The sequence below is a fragment of the Canis lupus genome, chromosome 4 (assembly GCF_011100685.1).
Source record: "Canis lupus familiaris isolate Mischka breed German Shepherd chromosome 4, alternate assembly UU_Cfam_GSD_1.0, whole genome shotgun sequence".
In the NCBI taxonomy this organism is placed as follows: Eukaryota; Metazoa; Chordata; class Mammalia; order Carnivora; family Canidae; genus Canis; species Canis lupus.
The window spans coordinates 9,236,631-9,258,916 of record NC_049225.1 but is presented as its reverse complement, the minus strand read 5'-3'; the positions used below and the strand labels follow the sequence as shown (position 1 = coordinate 9,258,916).

Sequence of the window (22,286 nt, the reverse complement as noted above, 5' to 3'; positions counted from 1 at the left end):
GAGAGGCAGAGACAGAGGCAGAGGGAGAAGCAGGCTCCATGCAGAGAGCCTGATGTGGGACTCAATCCCGGGTCATCAAGATCAGGCCCTGGGCAGAAGACGGTGCCAAACTGCTGAGCCACCCGGGCTGCCCTCTTTTTCTTTTTTAAAAGATTTATTAATTTTAGAGAGAGAGAGCAAAAGAGAATGCAAGTGAAGGAGGGGCAGAGGGAGAGAATCTTTAAGCAGATTCCCTGCTCAATTCAGATCTCAATGTGGGGCTTGATCTCACAACCCATGAGATCATGACCTGAGCTGAAACCAAGAGTCAGATGCTTAACCCACTGAGCCACTCAGGCATCCCCACATTCATTCTTACGTATTGAACTTTTCCTCATTATCTTTATCTCTAGTGAATCTCCAGGGAAATGTATTTTCTTTGAATTCTTCATGTCAGCTTTTAGGGGGTTAATATTCAGCTGGTATGTATTTTCCCATTCATTGACTTTTAATCACTTGAGATAATATCTTCAGGTACATCTCTTGTAATCAGCCTTGCATGGGATTATTTTAACTCTGACTTACACTCGCTACTTCTAACTATAGAGGTTAGTCATTTTAAATTTATTATAGTTACTGATGTGCCAGATTTCTAGTCATTACTATAATATTATATGCTTACATTTGTCCACTTTTTCTATTTATATTTTCCTCCTTTTTCTGCCTTCTTTTGGAATGATTGAGAGTTTTCTCCCCACTCATTTTATTTTTTCTGTGTACTTTGTTTGGAAATTATATTTTCATTCTTTTCATAGAACCCCCCCCCGCATGGATATATCATAATTTATTCAACCAGTCACCTACTGATGAATATATGTGTTGTTTTCAGCTTTTTGCTATTATACATAGCACTGCAGTAAATAGCCTTTTACCATTTCTACTTTTAAAAAATGTTTAATTTTTTATATATCACATCTTCTTTATCTTTTCCTTTATTGTTTAGTGTTCAACAATTTATAAGTTGCATATAACACCCAGTGCTCATAACAACACATGCCCTCCTTAATGCCCATTACCCAGTTACCCCATCTCCCTACCCACCTCCCCTCCAGCAACCCTTAGTTTGTTTCCTATACTTAAGAGTCTCTCATGGTTTTTCTCCATTTCTACATTTTTAGAGTAGTTTCTAGTATTATGAAAACTACTCTAGATCTTCAAGTACATGTATGTTGCTTATAAAGACTAAAAGTAAAAAGCATCTTTAACCTCCTCTTGAAATACACAAGGACTTTCAAAAACTTTAATGACCAATACCCTTCCAATGTGCATTTTATGCAGTCTAGAATTTTAATACTATATTACTTTTTGACCTATAAGTCTAATATTATTGAAACCTTTTGTATTATAAATGTACATTAGATTTACTGACACATTCATGAATTTCTTTTCTTGTTATAATAGGTCTTCTACCTGCTAGCACTTTGGAATTCACCTGATTCCTTGGATCTGAAAATTGGTGTCCTTCTACTATTCTTGATACATTCTTAAAATATCATCTACCTTTCTTAACCTCATGCTGACAATCTGTTAGACATATGTTACACCCTGTCATGATAGCCTCTCCGTTTCCTATCTCCTTTTTCATGTTTTGTTTCCCTTGTGTCACTAAGCTACATTCTAAAACATGTTTTTGACCTATCTTCAAGTTCACTGAATTTCTCTTTAGCCATCTCTAATCTGCTGGCTAATCCATTCATTGAATTTTCATTTCACTTATTGCTTTTTAATTTTAATCATTCTTTTAAAAAATACCTTCATAGTCATTTTGTATGATCTACTGTTTCTAGCTCATATCTCTTTGAGGATTTTTTTTTTCTGTCTGTTGGCTATGCTGGTTGTCACACATACTGCTTTATTTCCTCATGGGTTTTGTGATTTGTGCCATGAGCAACTTATTTCCTTGGACTGTTATCTCTGGGAATTCTTTGAGTCCTGGGCTAATGCTGAATTCTTTCAAAGACGATTCACATTTGCTTTTCACAGTAGTGTGGAGGTGCTGCCAACCTGGGACTACTTTAAATAAAATCATTTATTGGTGGTTTTTAGAAGCTAAGAGGTCATCTGAATTTAGTCTGAAAACTTGTACAATATTTTATCTATGGCTATGTATTCTGAGGGCAATGATTTTTCTTTTCCCCAGCATTAAGTCTAGACAGGTAATTTCCTTACTTTAATCATCTGCAATTAGGGTTTCTTTCTGGTTCACCTAACACTAAATATTATAGTAGCCTTTGGATTTCCAGCCTTATGTAGATATTTTGCATCAGCTTCCTTACTTGAGGTGGTCTCTAAGATTTTAATCTGGCCTCTCATACCTACTTACTTATTAAAGCAGAAGCTCAAGTTTTCCATTGTTTAACAGAAACCCTCTAAATGAAAGCTAGATCTCCACCTGCTTAACTCCTAAGGTTTGTGATTTTGCTTTGCTTTGAGTCTCTGTGGATTTCTTTTCTTTTTTTTAAGATTTTATTTATTTATTTATTTATTTATTTATTTATTTATTTATTTATGAGAGACACAGAAAGGGAGAGAGGCAGAGGCACAGGCAGAGGGAGAAGCAGGCTCCATGCAGAGAGCCCGATGTGGGACTCGATCCTGGGTCTCCAGGATCAGGCCCTAGGCTGAAGGCTCCGCTAAACTGCTGAGCCACCTGGGCTGCCTGAGTCTCTGTGGATTTCTTATTTAGGTGCCATCCAACAATGCATTTAAGAGGAACAATGTAATATAGTCATTTCAATCTAAAGGGTTGGACAAGGTGCCCAAACTGGCATACTGCCAGAAACAGAAGTTTGGCTTTTGGTTTTGACAGAAACTCTTTGGTGACCCATCAACTAAACACAAACAATCCTATAATGGCCCATAGAAAACTACTCATGTTCCATCTTTCCTCCATGACAGGTCCTTTAGATGAAAATCAAAACAATAAATTACCAATTTATAATAAATCACCAAAGGTGGCATTTCTGGCATGTTGCCTGTCACAGCGAAGAATGTATTTTTCTAAGTGAGGAAAGAGTGAATCGCTCCTGCGTGAAGGTTAAGATAATCTGATACAACTCCTCTAGGTCAATGATGAACTTTTCAGGACCATTCAAAATTTTCCAAAGAGAATAATATCCAGGTTTATAATAAGTCCTCAAAGCAACACCTTAGCTGCCCAGAATAGCTCAGAGCATTTGGAAGCTTACAGTTTCTCTCTCTCCTAAGACTCAGTTTTGCAGCCATTCACAACTTCGAGAGCATGATTTATTCATCCCCCAATATTATGAGAACCAAAATGGATTGAGTTCATTTGAAATGCAGATGTGACTGCACTTTAATTACAATTGCCCCTGTGATTTTTACTGTGAAGCACAAGCCCTCAAGTGGAAATTAGAAAGATCTGGGCTACAAGAGCAATGAAATATTTTGGCCCAAGACTGAAGTGAGTTTGAAAATACACAAAAAGAAAAAGGGGAAACATCCCAGGAGCAAACTTGGCTAACATAATTTTCTCCCCTTTGATAAGTACCTTGCTTCAGACCCCGGGAAGGTATGTTCCTCATGACCACAGGTAGAGAAAGAAAAGGGGACATATTAATTATTCTGTAGACAGTGTCTTGTTCGAGAGACTAGAGGAAGCTGGCGAATATTTCTGAAGGCTTCTTAGAGGCGCAAAACTAGCTACAATTCATGGAAAATGGCATTTGCTTTAGGGATAATGCCACAGCTCCTTTTTGGGAAACATGAGCTATTTAAATAAGATACCAAAGATGCAATTGCATCCTATGTCATTCTCGGCACTCACATCCACATACAGATTACATCTCACATCATACACTTGTCAGAGATCATTTCTGAGACACACACACACACCACAAACAACCAAAACCCAAACCAAAAACATCAATCGTTAGAAATAGCTTTAGGAGGGCATAATAGCACCACTTTTCCCTGGGACCTTCCATAACACGGTGATTTAAATTTTGGTTTAACCTACCAGCTGTGACAGCTTGCAGCAAACTACTTAATTTTTCTTCTTGTTAGTTTACTCTTCCACACAATGGACATAATGATATCTACATCATGTTATATTCTAAGGTTGAATGCATGTGAAAATAAAGCCTATACAAATGTCATGAGATTATCATTAAACAGAAAGCATATAAAAAAATAAACAGAAAGCATATATATCTATATCTACATCTATATCTATATCTATATCTACCTATATCCCATGCACAGAATGAATGGGTCCACAGAAAGCCCCTCCTCCTCTTTTACTCTTGACTTTGTTGACAAATACTTTTGCCAGTTACAGTGTCCACGTTCCATCCTGACCAAGAGTGGAAGGGGAACAGCACAAATGTCTTTGCTCAGTTGGGGTATTGAATTCTGGGATGGACTGTTGCCTTTATGGCAGGGGACAGAAGCTCATTCCGATTCAGGTGGCCTTCTCCTTTAGGGGCACCCTTAATTCTAATGTTCATGTGTTGGGGAGGGATGGACATTTGTCAGCAGGGATGATGAGGAGAAGAGGCTGCCCCTGGGGAAAACTCTATGACCAACTTTGCCCAAGAAAAATCTGAATTAGCCTGTATAAGTCCTGTGCACCCCGCTTTCCCGAGGGTCAGGGGACCCACCCCTACCTTATGTCTCCCTGCCTAATATATGTGACCCCAACACCTTATTACAGGTAATTAGACTGGGATGGTGGTGGGGTGGGGTGGGGTGGATGGTGCCTTTCCCAAAGGCAGGAAGCGTATAAGCTAGCCTGTGACCTATGAAATCAGGGGTATCAGACAACTCGATCCAGCTTGAATGATGGGCACTAACTGAACCCATCACATCCTCTCTCAGGGCTTCTGAATATGAGATAGACATGAAAAGCCCACTATAGACAGCAGCAGAAGCAGGAAAAGCGATGGAGGTGAAGTGATTCACCTTCGAGGGAGAAAGGAAGGGAACAGTGGAAGACTGTCATCCCCAGGGCTGCTGGCAGGCTGTGGAAGCCACTGCTGACCTGAAACAGCACATCAATTCTTGAACATTTGAAATTACTCTTCTATTCCCATGTTGTTTTCAGGAGAATTACTTCTTCAGGGAAACTGCTGTCTGATGATTGTGGTTTTTCCTTGCCTCTCAGACTGTGTGCATTCTTTAAGACCTTTAGTCATGGAAGTCCAGTTTTCCTAATAACTTTGTCACTGTGCTGTGAAAGATTGAAATTTGGAGTATGGAGGATACATGGCAGTGAAATGTGAATTACTGAGACTTGCAATGTAACAGCTTATCAACCTCTGAAGATACTGTTACCTAGTATCTTCTTAGGAAAAACTTGCCTGAAAATGTTAAGCTGGAATTTCACTAGAATGTTTAGAAAAAAAACAACATGGCTTCTTGTATTTTGGGTACATGTGTTGAGAATTGTGTACGAATTATTCATGACGCTTGTGTATTGATCTCTGGAACAACCAACAAAATCGCAATTATGAAAGAAAAAAAAGATGTGGACAGACCCTTCGCCAAAGAAGATATACAGATGGCAAAAAAAGCATATGGAAAGATTCTCAGCATCATTTGTTGTTAGGATACTGCAAATTCAAACAACAAGGAGATACCACTACACACTGAGTAGGATAGCTAAAAATCCAGAAAAGCGATGGTACCAAATTCTAGGGAGAATGAGGAACTCCCATACATTGCTGTCTGTAGTGGGTAAGGCAAAATTCGGTAAAGCTACTTGGGGAGACACTTTGGTAGTTTTTACAAAGCTAAACGTATTTTTACCATGCAACCCACCAATCCCACTGCCAATTTACCCAACTGAGTCGACAACTTATGTCCTACAAAAACCTGTACATGAATGTTTCTAGCATCTTTATGTGTAAGCACTAAAAACTGGAAGCAACCAAGATGTCCTTTAAGACGAATAAACAAACTGTGTTATATCTAGGCGATGGAGTATTATTCAAAGATAAAAAGAAATGAAAAGACACAGAAAAGCCATGAAAAGACACAGAGAGAACTTTAATGCATATTACTAGCTGAAAGAAGTCAGTCTGAAAGGGCTGTATACAGGCATACCTCAACCAAGCCCCTGTGAGAGGGCAAACTTAACTGACAAATGTTATATGTGTCTGACTGTTCCACCAACTGGCTGTTCCCTCTCTCCCTCTGAGACACAAAATTGACATCAGGCCAATGAATATCCTTACGATGGCTTCTAAGTGTTCAAGTGAAAGGAAGAGTCACACATCTCTCACATTAAATCAAAAGCTCGAAATGATTAAGTTTAGTGAGGAAGGCATGTCCAAGGCTGAGATAAAACAGAACCTAGGCCTCTTGCACCAAACCCTTAGTCAAGTTGTCAATGCAAAGAGGTTCTTGAAGGAAATTCAAAGTGCTGCTCCAGTGAGCACACAAGTGATAAGAAAGCGAAACAGCCTTATTGCTGATACAGAGACAATTCTACTGATCTAGATAGAAGATCAAACTGGCCACAGTGTTCCCTTAAACCAAAGCCTAATCCAGAGAAAGGCCCTATCTCTCTTTAATTCTGTGAAGGCTTAGAGAGGTGAGGAAGCTGTAGAAGAAAAGTTTGAAGCCAACAGAGGTTAATTGATGAGGTTTAAGGAAAATATAAGTCATCTTCATAACATAAAAGTACAAGGTGAAGCAGCAAGTACTGATGTAGAGGCTATAGCAAGCTATTCACAAGATTTAGCTGAGATCATGCATGAACGTGGCTACACCAAACAACAGATTTTCAGTGTGGACAAAACAGCCTTATATTGGAAGAAGATGCCTAAGACTTACGTAGCTAGAGAAGTCGATGCTTGGCTTCAAAGCTTCAAAAGATAGGCTGATTCTCTTGTTGGGAGCTAATGCAGCCAGTGAATTGAAGTTGAAGCCAAAGCTCATTTATTATTCTGAAAATCCAAAGGCCCTTAAGAATTATCCCAAAACTACTCTGCCTGTGCTCTATAAATGGAACAACAAAGCCTGGATGACAGTACACCTGTTTACCACATTGTTTACTGAGGATTTTAAGCTCACTGTTGAGAACTATTGCTTGGAAAAAAGATTCCTTTCAAAACCTTACTAGTTATTGACAATGTGCCTGGTAACCCAAGAGCTCTGTTGGAGATGTACAGCAGGATTAATGTTGTTTTCATGCCCATTGACACATCATTCATTTTGCAACCCATGGATCAAGTGGTCATTTTGACTTTCAAGTTTTTTTATTCAAAAAATACATTTCAGAAGGCTATAGCTGCCATAAATAGTGATTACTCTGATGTATCTGGGCAGAGTAAATTGAAAACCTCTAGAAAGTCTTCACCATTCTAGATGCCATTAAGAACATTCATGACTCATGAGGAGAGGTGAAAACATCAACATTAGCGAGAGTTTGGAAGAAGTTGATTCCAATTCTCATGAGGACTTGAGGGGTTCAAGGCTTCAGTGGAGGAAGTCACTGCAGATGTGGTGGAAACAGCAAGAGAACTGGAATTAGATGTGGCTGAATGACTGCAATTTCATGATCAAACTTTAATGGATGAAGAGTTGCTTCTTATGGATAAGCAAAGAAAATGGCTTCTTGAGATGAAATCTACTCCTGGGGAAGATGCTGTGAAGATTGTTGAAATGACAACAAAGGATTTAGAATATTACATAAGCTTGGTCAATAAAGCAGCAGCAGGGTTGAGAGGATTGACTCGAATTTTGAAAGAAGTTCTCCTATGGGTAAAATGCTATCAAACAGCATCACATGCTACAGAGAAATTGTTCATGAAAGGAAGGGTCAAGCTATGTGGCAAACCTGATTGTTGTCTTATTTTAAGAAATGACCACAGCCACCCCAACCCTCAGCAGCCACCACGCTGATAGCACCCATCAACATCGAGGCAAAACCCTCCAGCAGGAAAAAGATTACAACTCCCCAAAAGCTCAGGTGATGGTTAGTTTTTCAGCAATAAAGTATTTTTTTAAAGATTTATTTATTTATTTTAGAGAGAGAGCACGAGCAGGAGGGACAGAGGAAAAGGGAGATGGAATCTCAAACAGACTCCCACTAAGCACAGATCTTAACATGGGGCTTGATCTCATGATCTTGAGATCATGACCTGAGCAGAAACCAAGAGTCTGATGCTTATCTGACTAAACCACCCAGGCACCCCTGTGATAAAGTATTTTTAAATTAAGGTAGGCGCACATTGTTTTTTTTTTTAATTTTTATTTATTTATGATAGTCATACAGAGAGAGAGAGAGAGAGAGGCAGAGACACAGGCAGAGGGAAAAGCAGGCTCCATGCACCGGGAGCCCGATGTGGGATTCGATCCCGGGTCTCCAGGATCGCGCCCTGGGCCAAAGGCAGGCGCTAAACCGCTGCGCCACCCAGGAATCCCTGTTTTTTTTTTTTTTTTTTAGACATAATGCCATTTCACACTTAATAGACTACAATATAGTTAAACATAACTTTTATCTGTACTGGGAAACCAAAAGTTTATTTGCCTCAATTGTGATATTTGCTTTATTGTGATGGTCTGGGACTGAACCCACAATATCCTTGAAATGTGCCTGTATTACAGAGGGTCTCTGTTGTACTATGGTTCAACTTATGATTCTTTAACTTTACAATGACATGAAAGCGATGTATGTTCAGTAGAAACCATACTTGAAGTTTTTTTCTAAATATTTTATTTATTTGCTTATTCATGAAGACACAGAGAGAGGTAGAGACATAGGTATAGGGAGAAGGAGGCTTCCTGAGGGGAGCCCGATGTGAGACTCAATCCCAGGACCCCAGGATCATGACCTGAGCCAAAGGCAGATGCTCAACTACTGAGCCCCCCAGGTGTCCTCCTACTTGAAGTTTTGAATTTGGATTTTTTCTGAGGCTAATGATATTCAGTAGGATCCTCTCTCATGGTCCTGGGCAGTGTCAGCATCTGTAGACCCAGGCAGCCAGGTAATCATGAGGATCAATAAGCGACACACTTAAACAATTCTATACCCATATAACCATTTCGCTTTTTACTTTCAGTACAGTATTTGATGAATACTGTAGATATTCAACACTTTATTACAAAATAAGCTTTGTGTTAGATGATTTTTCCCAACTATAGGCTGATGTAAATGTTCTGAACATGTTTAAGTTAGGCTAGACTGAGCTGTGATGTTTCATACAATAGTGTATAAATGCCTTTTCAATTTACAGTATTTTCAAATAACAATGGGTGTGTTGAGACATAACCCATCATAAGCCAAGAAAGATCTGTATGTGATTTCAATTATATGACATACTGAAAAAGGTGAAACTAAGGAGACAGTAAAAGGATCAGTGGTTGCTAGGGTTTAAGGTAGGGAGGGATGAATAGGTGAAGCACAGGGGATTTGTAGGGCAGGGAAACTATTTCTGTATAATACTATAATGATAGACACATGACATTTGTCAAAACTCACAGAACTTTATACCTCGGTGAACCTTATTGCATGCACATTTAAAAAACCATTTAGTGGCTTGGTGGATTCCAGGAAAGAATGCAAATGATCACTGTATTATAAATGTGTGAAATAAGGGTACTTGAAGGGATTGGGGAAAAGGTGCTGATCTTTGAAAACTTGGCAAATGGGTGGAATCTGTAAGATAACAGCAGAGGGAACAGCATGTATACACCATACTCTAGTTGAAAAAGTTATTTTCCATAGGGGTACAGGTTAACATTTCTGATACCACTATACATGTATACTAGAATCAAACAACTAAGTGAGTGGATGGCAGATAATGGGAGCTAGGCTTCTCACTGTTGGAATGGAAAGTTACAGACTAGGAAGGGGCGGAGGCTAGATATATATTCATATATATATATCATGATATATGATAAATAAATGATATATATAGCCATATCTTTATAGAGAGCTCTACACATTTTTATATGTGTGTGTATGTGAGATCCATATATTGAGATACAGATATAGGTATCAGTCAATATACACACATATGTCACATACATTCCTTTGCCAGTGGACAGTGAAAAACAAAATGCTGATCACAATCAAAGAAGTTAAAGGATGGGGTTAAGAGAGTAGACACGAGAGGTCTAAAGGTTACTGGTTGTGGGGGGTGATGGCTTTTGCCATTAGTCTAAATGGATAGAACTCTAGAACACCCAGCTTCCCTGAATATTTAGTACCATCCTTAGATGTATCTAGAGAACCATAAGGAGATGGACAAATTGCACCAATTCTAGTTAGATTCAGGACACAGAGAATCTATTACTTGTAAGATTATTTGAAATACATAGATTTCCTGTATGCTTTAATGAATAAATGCTAAGTTTTCTATTATATGCTAAAAAAAAAAAGTTAGAAGCAATGACACCACAGTATCAGTGAGTGCACCTAGTACCCAGACCTTGGGTTCCAATCAAAGGAAATAGAGTAGAGTAGAATAGAATAGAATAGAATAGAATAGAATAGAATGGAATAGAATAGAATGGCTGATTCTAGGACTGGGGCAGGAAATAAACAGGATGAGCCTGGAGAAGTCTGTAGTGCCAGAAAATAAGAAAGTGCTGGAAACAACAATTAACAAATGACAACACATTGATATTTATAAAGGATGAGTAAGTTGATAAATAAGAAAGAAGGGACAAATCTTTGATAAATCTTCTATGCAGAATAACTTCAAGTGAGTTATGTAGTTATTTTACCCTACAGGAGGACTAGTATAACTTCCCATTCCTTAAGTGAGAGCTGCACATTGTGAGATCCTTCCAAAGAGCAAAGTATGGAAGAAGGAAAAAAGAGCAGCTTTACAGTAGAAAAATCTGACAGGTACTACCTAAGGCAGTTGATTAAGGTCAACATCAAAGGAGTGAGTCATATTGCCAGCATTGATTCATGATATAATGTGATGAGAAAGGTACTTTACTTCTGTGGTCTTCCTCCTAAGAGCCTAGAACTCTAGTCATAAGAAAAACATCACACAGGGCAGCCGGGGTGGCTCAGCGGTTTAGTGCTGCCTTCAGCCAGGGTGTGATCTTGGAGACTGGGATTGAGTCCCATGTTGGGCTCCCTGCATGGAGCCTGCTTTTCCCTCTGCCTGTGTCTCTGCCTCTCTCTCTCTGTCTCTCATGAATAAATAAAGAAAAGAAAAAAATCACACAAATTCCAGTAGATGTGCATCCTACAATATACTTGACCGGTCCTCAAAACTGTCTAATTAATCAAAGACAAAGTCTGAGAAACTGTCACAGCCACAGCCAAGGGGAGCCTAAGGTGACCTGGTGACTAAGTGTGACACGTATACCAGATTCTTCTAATAGAAAAAGGATGTTAGATAAAAGCTAAGGAAATCTGAATAAAGAATGGACTTTTGTTAATACCAGGAGATCCATGCTGGTCCATTAATTGAAACAAATGTACCATCCTAATGTAAGATGTTAATATTAGGGAGGAACTGTGGGGTGCTAGTTCATATACTGCAATGATTTCCATGCAAATGACTGTTGACATGAAAATGAGTTTTTCCCAATGGAAGGACAATGGATTTCCTTACTGCCACACACACACACACACACACACACACACACACACACACACACAAAACACAGGTTTGCATCTGTTAAACAAATTCATATTAGTATTCCTTATTGTCTCCATATTTGTCTGTTTCTGGGATCTTCCTTATAATCAGTTGTACCCTATGACTGTTTCTCAGATTAAATAGTGAACAAAATAAACTCTTTGACATGTGTTCATTTTATATTGGTATGAGAATCCTGCTTATCCACTTGAAAATGTATCCTTTAATAATTCTATAATAAAGTGGTATAATATATTAAACAATGGTTTGATATAACTGAAACATAAAAGCTGTTTATGAAAGTCTTTATATGCTAAGCTACAGAGCTTGAATGTTATTATGTTGATGATAAGAAATCACTAAAAATAGGTTTGGGGTGTGGTTGACTCAGTTGGTTGAGCAACCAATTCTTCATTTTGGCTCAGGTCATGATCTCAGGGTCATGAGATTGAGGCCCACGTTGGGCTCTGCACTCAATGTGGAGTCTGTTTGAGATCCTCTCTCTCCCTTTCCCCTCCCCCCACTCACATGCCTAGTCAATAATAAATAAATAGATAAATAAAATTGGGGGATAAAAAGGGGGGCTAGAATCCAGGTAGCAACAGGGACATATTTATGTGTTAGGTAGAGCTCTGTGTCAGCTTCACTGAGATGAAGATGAAGGAGACCGGGCTGAAGGCAGGATGACCAGCTGAGAGACTACTGTCAGCATCCAGGCAAGAGGAGATAAGGGCTGAATTTGAGCAGTTGTGCATAAAGGATGAGGAATGTTCAGCAGGATCCGGTAATTGATAGAAGGTGTGGAGGGAAAAGGTCCCAGGGAGCATCAGCTTTGTGACCTTGGCAAGCAGGCAGAACTGACATCAGAATGTGGAAGGAGCAGCGTCTTGTGGAGGAGCAGGTGATGGATGAGTCCCTTTTCAGACAGGCTTCCTGTGAGGTGGTTTGAGACTCTCCGGTGGAGATGCCCAGAAGGCAGCTCCGTAGGCTGGTCTAAAGCTTGAGGGAAAGGTCAGAGCTGGATCCAAATTTAGATGAGGGGTTGAGAGCAAACAAATGAATCTAAATGCCCAAGAGAAGGAGGAGGAGAGTGGACCAAACCGACCACCTCCCTTTAAACACTAATGTTTAAAAGGCAAGTGAAGAAAAAGGAAACCGAGGACACCAAGAAGCAATAGTCAAAGCAGTAGGAGGCAGGAAGGAGAGGATTTCCATAAGAATAGAGGGGTCAGCAAAGTCAAATGGTGCCAAAAGACAAAATCATTTATTTATTTATTTATTTATTTATTTATTTATTTATTTATTTATTTTTTAAGACAAAATAATTTAGAGAATAAATACGCCTATGCACAGTTCTCGGATCTAAACGATATGTAGCTTGCTGAGGGACCAGAGTGCGAATGGGAGGTGAGGATCTGGAGGATCAAGAGATCTTTGGAGAAAGCTTTAACCTGAGACAAAGGATCCAGTGACAATGCGCCTAAGGACATGAAGAGGAAATAATTTATGGATGGAGAACCCACTGGAGGTAGGCAAAAGGGAATCTAATCCTCTAGGAAAAGAAAGGTCTTGGGCAGGAGGAAGGACCCTTGTAGTCTGACCTGCAGGGGATGAGGGGGCAGGGCAGGATGGACAAAGAGCAAATTTAGACCTGTTGGCTTCAACTTTCTGGATGAAGTCAGGGACAAGTTAGAGGCAGAGTCTGGATGGGTGAGGTGTGGGTGTCTCAGGAGCTTAAGGAAAGGGGAACGGCAGTTGGAGCTGTCACTGTGGACAATCAAGGGGCCTCACTGAGGATGTGCTGTACAAAGGAACAGGTCTGCATGCTCCCCAAACATTGTCCAGCGGAGCCCAACCACTTAGCAGAAGGACAGACTTGATACACAGTCCATGGATGAGGTTCACTGGAGCAGGGGCAGCCTAAATCCTTCCTGGCCAGCTGAAATTTAGGGGAGGCTGGAAAGGAAAGGTAACTATGGCCATTGCAGAGACTCTGGGGTGGATTTGAGGGTGTCTGTCCCCCATAATAAGGATTATAGAGGGGCTGAACCTCCTTCAGAATGTGGGTTTATTTCATGAAAGAATAGAAAGAGCACCAGAGTCAGGAGGGGAGGGGGGCCCCTTCCATCAATCTGTGTAGCTTGGGGAAAAATCACTTCACCTCATCTTTAATGAGAGCGTTCTGAAGGTTCACCCCAGCAAGTGGCTTGGAATTTGCATCCAGTGGAGTATTTAGTGATGAATTGTTGGTGCCTGAGGTTCTTTCCACCATCTTTCCTATTGGACAACTCTGAAACTTCAATAGTTCTTGATCTTTCCAACATGCCCCATCCTTTATGCACCCATCCATCTAGTCCTGGCCTGGGTTAATAATCAAGCTCTGTCTACACCTGGAATACCAGATGGTGTGCGTAGGTGGTGATGGGGCAGGTGGCCAGAACACTAGTTCCCTCCACAACTGCTCCTTTTCTGCAGAGGCTGGCTTGCTTGGATCAGCCAGGTAGATGACCTTCCACAGTCTGACCAAATATTTTTGGTCAGTAAACATATTACTCCTACTGACCTCATCTGCTGTTATTTCGCCCCTTAAACATCTCTTTTTACTTAGGAATGGTAGTTAACTATACATTACATGATATTTATCAAATTAACCATTTTTAAGTATACAGTTCAGAGACATAAAGTACATACACACCATTTTGCAACCATCACCATCAACTAGCTCCAGAACTCTTTCATCTTGCAAAACTGAAATTCTGTGCCCATTGAACACTAACTCCCCCTTCCCCCTTTCTACTGCCCCGTGGCCCCCAGCATTCTGCTTTCTGTATCTAGGAATCTGACTATTCTAGGGACCTCATCTATGTGAGATTATTCAGTACTTGGACTGGCTTATTTCATGTAGCATGATGTCCTCAAAGTTCATGTTGTAGCATTTGTCAGAATTACGTTCCCTTTAAAAAAATAAAAAAGATTTTATTTATTCAGAGAAAGAGCATGAGGAGGGGGAGGGGCAGAGGGAGAGAGAATCCCAGGCAAACTCCTTGCTGGGTGCAAAGCCCAACACAGTGCTTGATCGCACCACCATCGCATGACCTGAGCCAAAATCAAGAGTTGAATGCTTAACTGACTGAGCCACCCAGGCTCCCCAAGAAATTCCTTCCTTTTTAAGATTGAATAATATTCCATTGTATGGATAGACCACATTTGTTTATCCATTGATATGTTGATGGACATTTGGGTTTCTCTGCCTTTTGACTGTGAAGAGTACTGTGATGAACTTTAAACACCTTTAAATCGACAAATATGGAATACAAGGGAGAGTAATGTAGGAGCATGAGATGTGGATAACAATGGGACAGGAGCTGCTTGCATCCCCCTGGCGTCTCAGGCCAGGCTATACCACTAATTTGGCTTGGCAGAGAACTTGCTCCCTGACTGCATGGCTGACTTCAGAGTCCAGGTGAGTGAGCTGAAGGGCAGCTCTGAGGGCAGCTCTGGCTGACACTTGTCCTACACATGTAAGAACATGTAAGAACATGTTTCTCTCTGCATTTGAAGACACTATGCAGAAATATGGGTCTCCTAATGCTTGTGCTTTCAAGCATATGCTCTTCCTTCCTGCAGAAATTTGTGTCCACAAAGGCGGCTTTGTGTACAGTATGTACTTAGGAAATTTGTCAAGTGATATAGTAAATGACTGCTATAGTCAGTGAATGACCAGGGCAACACCCTGGGAGGTTTCAGGGTATGAATGCATTAGTGTGCAAGCTGGATTCCATACTGGAGGAACCCTTAGTTGATACTTAGCAGAAGAAAAAGAAGTATCTGATGGACAATTCAGCATTCAGGTGACCCCTCTCCCAGGTACTGATATTTTCTATATGCTTACCAGCATTCACTGGAATGCTTTTTAACGAGGATCTTGAATTCACAACCCTGAGATCAAGACCTGAGCTGAAATCAAGGGTTGGACACTTAACTGACTGAGCCACCCAGGCGCCCCTGTATTTTTGATTCTTAGAATCTGAAGGGATCATAAGATGCCTCCCATGAGAAATGAATACTGAATCATCATGTGGCAAGTTGTGAGGGGCTCCCCTGCATAAGTGTACAAAGGAACTAAAATTTATGGAGTGGTTTGGAAGGTGAGAGGCAATGACTTGCTTCACAGTGACAGCTTTTTGCATGGGATGCAATTTGAGGGTAAGTTAGGGTGGGTGAGCTACCTTAGAAAGGAAACTGAGAACACAAGTTTATGTACTCAACTTGATTTTTGAGAGTTTCGAGTTGAGCTTTGTTCCAGAGGCTAGCTGTGGTCCTGCTTCAGGGTAGGGATAGCCAGGGTGGGTGGGGATGGTTGTAGGAGTCTGTTGACTTAGTGTGTCCCTTGACGTGGCTCTGTAGGTGAGTGACAAACAGATTGCAGAACATGTGTTCTCTTTCCTCCAGGCAGGCAAGTGTGTAGCCTGTGGGCTGGACCAGTATGGTCCAGGAAATGGGCAGGCAGAGGCCTGTTGGCAGCACCAGACTTCAAGGTTAGTTGATAAATGTGTTGAATTTGCATATTAATGCGGCCAGGGCCATCATCAACTAGTTTGAATGTATACATTTGGAGTAAAACATTTATAGAGCCCAAATCCTTCCAGGTGTCAAGTAGAGCGACAGTATGAGGAGAGATAGAGGAATGGCCTTTGCCCTTAGTTTGTTTAGAGATGTCATCTCATTGTGAGCCTTGGGCATCTTATAATCCATAAGTCCCTCCTATGAGCACCAAAATTATTTCAGATAGATTCAGACTTTTCTTAATATCTAGGAATCAACTATATTGAAGATGGTCTTTTTTTTTTTTTTTTAAAGATTTTTAAATTCATTTAATCATGAAAGACAGAGAGAGAGAGAGAGAGGCAGAGACACAGGCAGAGGGAGAAGCAGGCTCCATGTGTGGACTCAATCCCGGGTCTCCAGGATCACACCCTGGGCTGAAGGCAACGCTAAACCACTGAACCACCCAGGGATTCCCTGAAGATGGTCTTATATCAATGGTTCAGACATGATAATAATTCCAGCCAATATTTGCTATCCACTCACTTCTCTCTATCCTGTCACTACTAGCCCGGTGCCACATACACTAAAAACTGATGCCTGAATGATCTTCTACAAAAGAAATCTGGGGGCACCTGGGTGGCTCATTTGGTTAAGCATCTGACTCCTGATTTTGGCTCAGGTCATTATCTCAGGGTCCTGAGATCAAGCCTCGTGTTGTCGGGCTCCCTGCTGGGTGTGGAGCCTGCTTAAGATTCCCTCTCCCTCTGCCCCTCCCTACTTCTACAAACAAACAAACAAACAAACAAAATAAAAAAGAATATCTGATTGTGTTTGTGTGCCTCTGCTCTTAAAGCCTTTCATCAACTTTTCACTGCTCAGAAGATAAAGACAAGTCCCTTGACATGGTTGGTGAGGCCTTGCATGGTCTAGCCCCACCCCCTCTCCAGCCTCACTGCCCTGCTGGGTCCCTTCACCCTGCCTTTCAGGCTCCTGTATTTGCCAAGCTCTCCTCTGCCACAGGGACATTGCACATGCTGTATATCCTGTCTGGAATGACCATCCTGTTTTTATCTAGTTAATTCTTACTCACAATGACTCATAGGTCACTTGCTTAAGGACGCTTTTTCTGATATCTCTGACCAGTTTAAATGTTCCCATTATGGACTCTGATAGAACCATGAGCACTTGCATTTAGAAACGGTTGCGATTTTGTATTTATTTAAATAAATTTTTATTGGTATTTGTCTCTCTTCCAAACTGTTAGCTCCTTCAGAGCAGAAATAATATTGCTTTTGCTCATCATTGTATCTCAATGCCTGGTATTCATTCAAGCACCTATAATGAGCGAGGCACTGTTCTGGTGCTAGAGATGCCAGAATGAGCAAAATGAAGGTCCCTTTCCCCATAAACAGTGCTTTTAAAGCACATATTAGTCTACTAATATTAATTTAATGGAATTAGTCAATATTTACTATGTGCTAGGCACTTGCTAAGAGTTTTTCATGAATTACTTCATTTAATCCTCTCAAAATCTTTTACTTTATTCTCTTCTTTCAGATCTTATAATCAGAAGCCTGAATTTCTCAAGTTCCTCATTTCAGAGCATATTATCACTAGAGGTCTGCTGCATGCTTCCTTGGTCCACTTTTATCCCTTATTCCCCACTCTTAAAATGCACCCTTCTACCTCGGAAAGAATTCTGGTGTATATTTGTTTCGATATATTTTTCAAAAATGAGGTTTGTTGTTTGATGCATTTTTATTGATGTTTGATGAGTTTTTAATTTACATAAATGTTTTTGTGTTACATATTTCTTTTTCTGAACCCAATGGCATAGTTCTTAAGATCCATCTATATTGTTATGTATGTATCTGATTCACCACTTCTTTTTTTTTTTTAAGATTTTATTTATTTATTCATGAGAGACAAAGAGAGAGAGAGAGAGAGACAGAAACACACACAGAGGAAGAAGCAAGCTTCCTGCAGGGAGCCAGATGAGGGATTCGATCCCGGGACTCCAGGATCACACCCTGAGCCAAAGGCAGACACTCAACCTCTGAGCCACCCAGGCATCCGTGGTTCACCATTTCTAATTGTTGTGTGATACATCATAAAAGGCATTTAATACACTATACCTTTCCAGTTTCCTAGAGATGAACAACCACATTTCCATCAACATAATAAATTTGTACAATGAACACAATCATACAGTTCTTCTCATACATGTAGAGACAAAATTACACACCTAATGAGGGGCAGAACAAAAAGTTTCAAGGAGCTACAATTTCTCACTGTGTAATACTGCCTAGAATTGGCATGAATACCAACAATCAGGTAATTATTATGTACTAATTGGGGAAATGTAAAGATAAACTTTCTAAAACATAAAATGGTACCAAATGAATATGCTTAAGAGGGAAGGAATTAGAATGTTTTAACTATGCCTAAAACCAAAAAACAAAGGGGAGAAAATATTATTCAAGTAGATGTGGCACGAGATCTTTAGTATTCAAGCAGGAAATCCAGAATGTTCTTCAATTCCAATGGAAGCCTCTTCCACAGGTCTACTTTTAATGGACACAAAGAACAGCATAAAGGGCATTATATCTGGCCATAGCCCAAACTAGACAGGTTGGCTGCATTCTGGACATGCAATGATAAAATGGAGATTCATGCAGAGAATTGCACTTGATGACAGCTGAAATTCTTTACGACTTTAAGATGTCCTTGTTTGACTTGTGACTCTATATGCTGACTATTTCACTCAATATTGTTAACAGAGACTAGAGACACAGTTGCTGCTCTCCAAGTCTAGTTAGGAGAAGGCAATAAACACATAGTTGAATATGACAGGATCTTTGCACTGTGGGTTTCATTATAGAACCCACACAGACTTTTATCATAACACAGAAATGAGATTACTAAATCAGGCCAGGAAAAGAGAGAGGGGCTTCCTACAGAGAGTGATGCTCAGAATGAGGGGTGACAGGTACATAAAGCCATGCCCTATGTCTGGAACTGCACATGCCAAAGTACGCAGATGAAGTAATAAATGATTTTATTTTATTGAACAATAAAACAATACTCTTTACAATAGCATTAAAAAGTCAAATATCTAAGAGTGTAAATTCACTCCTATATATTCAATAAATTTCATAAAATTATGAAAGATGTGCACAAATTTTACCCTGCCACTAAAGAGGGCACATAATGACATGAGCACTGGATGTTATACTATATGTTGGCAAATTGAATTTAAATAAAATATTTTTAAAAAGAATTTTGCACTGGAAACTGTAAGCATTTTTGAGAGGAATTAAAGAAGATATAAACAAGTGGAGAAATACACCATATTCATGGATTGGAAGGATCAATGTCTTAAAATGTTTATCTGCTTTAAATTAATCTAATAGTTCCAAAGGAATGCCTACCAAAATTAACAGCAAGTTTTTGGGGGAATAAATAGAAAATCTAATTCTAAAGCTTTTATGGAAATTCAGAGCACCTAGAAGTGCCAAAATTATCTTGATGTAGAAAAGTGTTAAAGAACTTACATTACATGATTCCAAGTCTTTCTATAAACACAATAATCAAGTCAATGTGGTATTGTGTAGGGGTAAAAGCATAGGTCAATAGAAGACAAGAAATAGACCCCTACTTTTACAGTCAACTTATTTTTAGACAAGGGTGCCAAAATAATTCAATGGTGACAGGAAAATCTTTCAACAAATAGTGCTAGAAATACTGAATATTTTCATTGGGGAAAAATAGTAATGTCAACTCCTGTCTCACAGCACAAATAAAGTAATTTGAGATGAATCAAAAGCCTGTATGAAAAAAAAATTATAAATCTTCTAGAAGAAAATATAAGAGAAATTCTTTGCAACTTTCACTTAGATACAGATTGTTGAAACAAGACATAAAAAGGACAAATCATGACAAAAATAACTGATAAATTGGACTTCATCAAAATTAAAAGTTTTTGGTCATCAATGTTACCATTAAGAAAATGAGCAGACAAAGCACAGATAGGGAAAAACTATTTGCAGAACATATATCTGATAAATACTTACATCCAGAACATAGTATTAATAAATTAATAAGAAGATAAACTATCAATTTTTTTAATGGACAAAATACTTGGACAGCCACTTCACAAAAGACAATATGCAAGGGGCCAGTAAGTACATGAAAATATACTCACATCATTAATTGTTAGAAAAATGCAAGTTAAAACCACAATAAGACACTATGACACACCTACCCAGAACAGTAAAATAAAAAAAAAAAAATACCAAATGTCAGCGGGGATGTAGATAGAAGAGTCAAAAGACACGTGCAGTTTGGAGAACCATCTGGCAGGCTCTAGTAAAGATGACCATACAGCTACTCCATGGCCCTGCAGTTCCAATTCTAGGCATTTGCCCAAGAGAAATAAATGATTGTTCACCAAAAGACTAGCATAAAAATATTATCTTTTTTTTGCATGAAAATATTCTTAAGAGCCTTCTTCATAATAATCTCAAACTGAAAACAGCTCAAAGGTCCATCAACAGAAAAGTAGATTTTAAAATAGTGGCATAGTGCTCACTTCAGCGGCGGATATACTAAGATTGGAATGATATAGAGAAGATTAGCATGGCCCCAGTACAAGGATGATGTGCAAATTTGTGAAGCATTCCATATTTTTTTGATAAAGAAAATGTGTACACACACACACATACATACATAGAGGATTATTACTCAGCCATCAAAAAGAATGAAATCGGGCAGCCCAGGTGGCTCAGCGGTTTAGCGCCGCCTTCAGCCCAGGGCCTGATCCTGGAGACCCAGGATCGGGTCCCATGTGGGGCTCCCTGCATGGGGCCTGCTCCCTCTGCCTGTGTCTCTGCCTCTCTCTCTCTCTCTTTCTCTCTGTGTCTCATGAATAAATAAATAAAATCTTTAAAGAAAAAAAAAAAGAATGAAATCTTGCCATTTGCAATGACATGGGTGGAAATAGAGGGTATTGTGCTAAGAGAAATAAGTCAGAAAAAGAGAAATACTATATGATTTCACTCATATGTGGAATTTAAGAAACAAAACAAATGAATGTAGGGGAAGGGAAGGAAAAATAAAATAAGATGAAAGCAGAGGGAGGCAAAACATTAGAGACACTGAACTCTAGGAAACGAACTGCGGGTCGCTGGAGGGAAGGTGGTGGGGGATGGGGTAGCTGGGTGATGGGCATCAGGGAGGGCACGAGATGTAATGAGCACTGGGTGTTGTATACAACTGATGAGTCTCTAAATTCTACCTCTGAAACTAATAAAACCAATTGTGGCATATGCACACAATGGAATGCACAAAATAATATTGTCTATATGATTCCATTTATGAAGTTCCAGAATAGACAAAACTAATTTGCGGCAGTGAAGTTCAGAAAATGGTTGCCTCTAGGTAGGGGGATGGTGGATCGACTGGAAAAGGATATGGGAAAACTTTCTAGAGCACTGAAAATGTTCGGTATCTCACCCTGCAGATACAGCTGTCAAAACTCGTTGAACTGATCCCTTAGGATGTTTTTTATTTTATTGTATGTTAATTATATCAAAAAGAAGGGAGGGAGGGAGGAGGGATGGAGAGAGGGCAGGCAGCCAGGCAGGCAGACACACGGTCTGTTCAGAGAATCCTGAGTGATTGCTTATGCCTAGAACATTGGTGTGCTGGGGAAGGGGGAGGAAGAGAGCTCTGCCCTGCTCACAAGGATCAAGTTGACTAGGACCTTTCCCCCCCTTGTCAAAAGGGAAGCCTGAAGGATTCTATGCAGGAATGACATTTGTGCCTTAGAAAGGTCACCTTGATGCTGGATGAGACAGGGAGTTAGGCATCTGCTATGACCAGAGGGATGTTACAGGAGATGATTCGTAGATTCCAGCTGGTTACAGTGGTACATGCAATGTTATTTTTAGCCTCCCCAACAGGAGGGAATAGCATTTCTCCTGTTGCTAGGGAAATCGTGTTCTTAGCAGTTACATATCGGTTCCTAATTTAAGTCTTGGGGAAAAGAGAAGTCTTGGGGAAAATTAGAGAACTTTATAAGCCAGTGCTGTATGCCATACCAGGACTGTACACCTGCTAGAATGT

General features: G+C 39.8%; 1 long non-coding RNA gene and 1 other non-coding gene across 2 annotated transcripts; both read left to right on the top strand.

The window, feature by feature from the left end:
• Nucleotides 1-10,540: 10,540 nt before the first annotated feature.
• On the top strand, nt 10,541-17,874 carry LOC111095696. Its single transcript, XR_005357545.1, has 3 exons — nt 10,541-10,650; nt 12,929-13,140; nt 17,718-17,874. It is a non-coding gene; the product is annotated as an uncharacterized LOC111095696 (long non-coding RNA).
• Nucleotides 17,875-20,747: 2,873 nt separating this feature from the next.
• On the top strand, nt 20,748-20,850 carry LOC119871659. Its single transcript, XR_005358731.1, has one exon. It is a non-coding gene; the product is annotated as a U6 spliceosomal RNA (small nuclear RNA).
• Nucleotides 20,851-22,286: the final 1,436 nt, after the last annotated feature.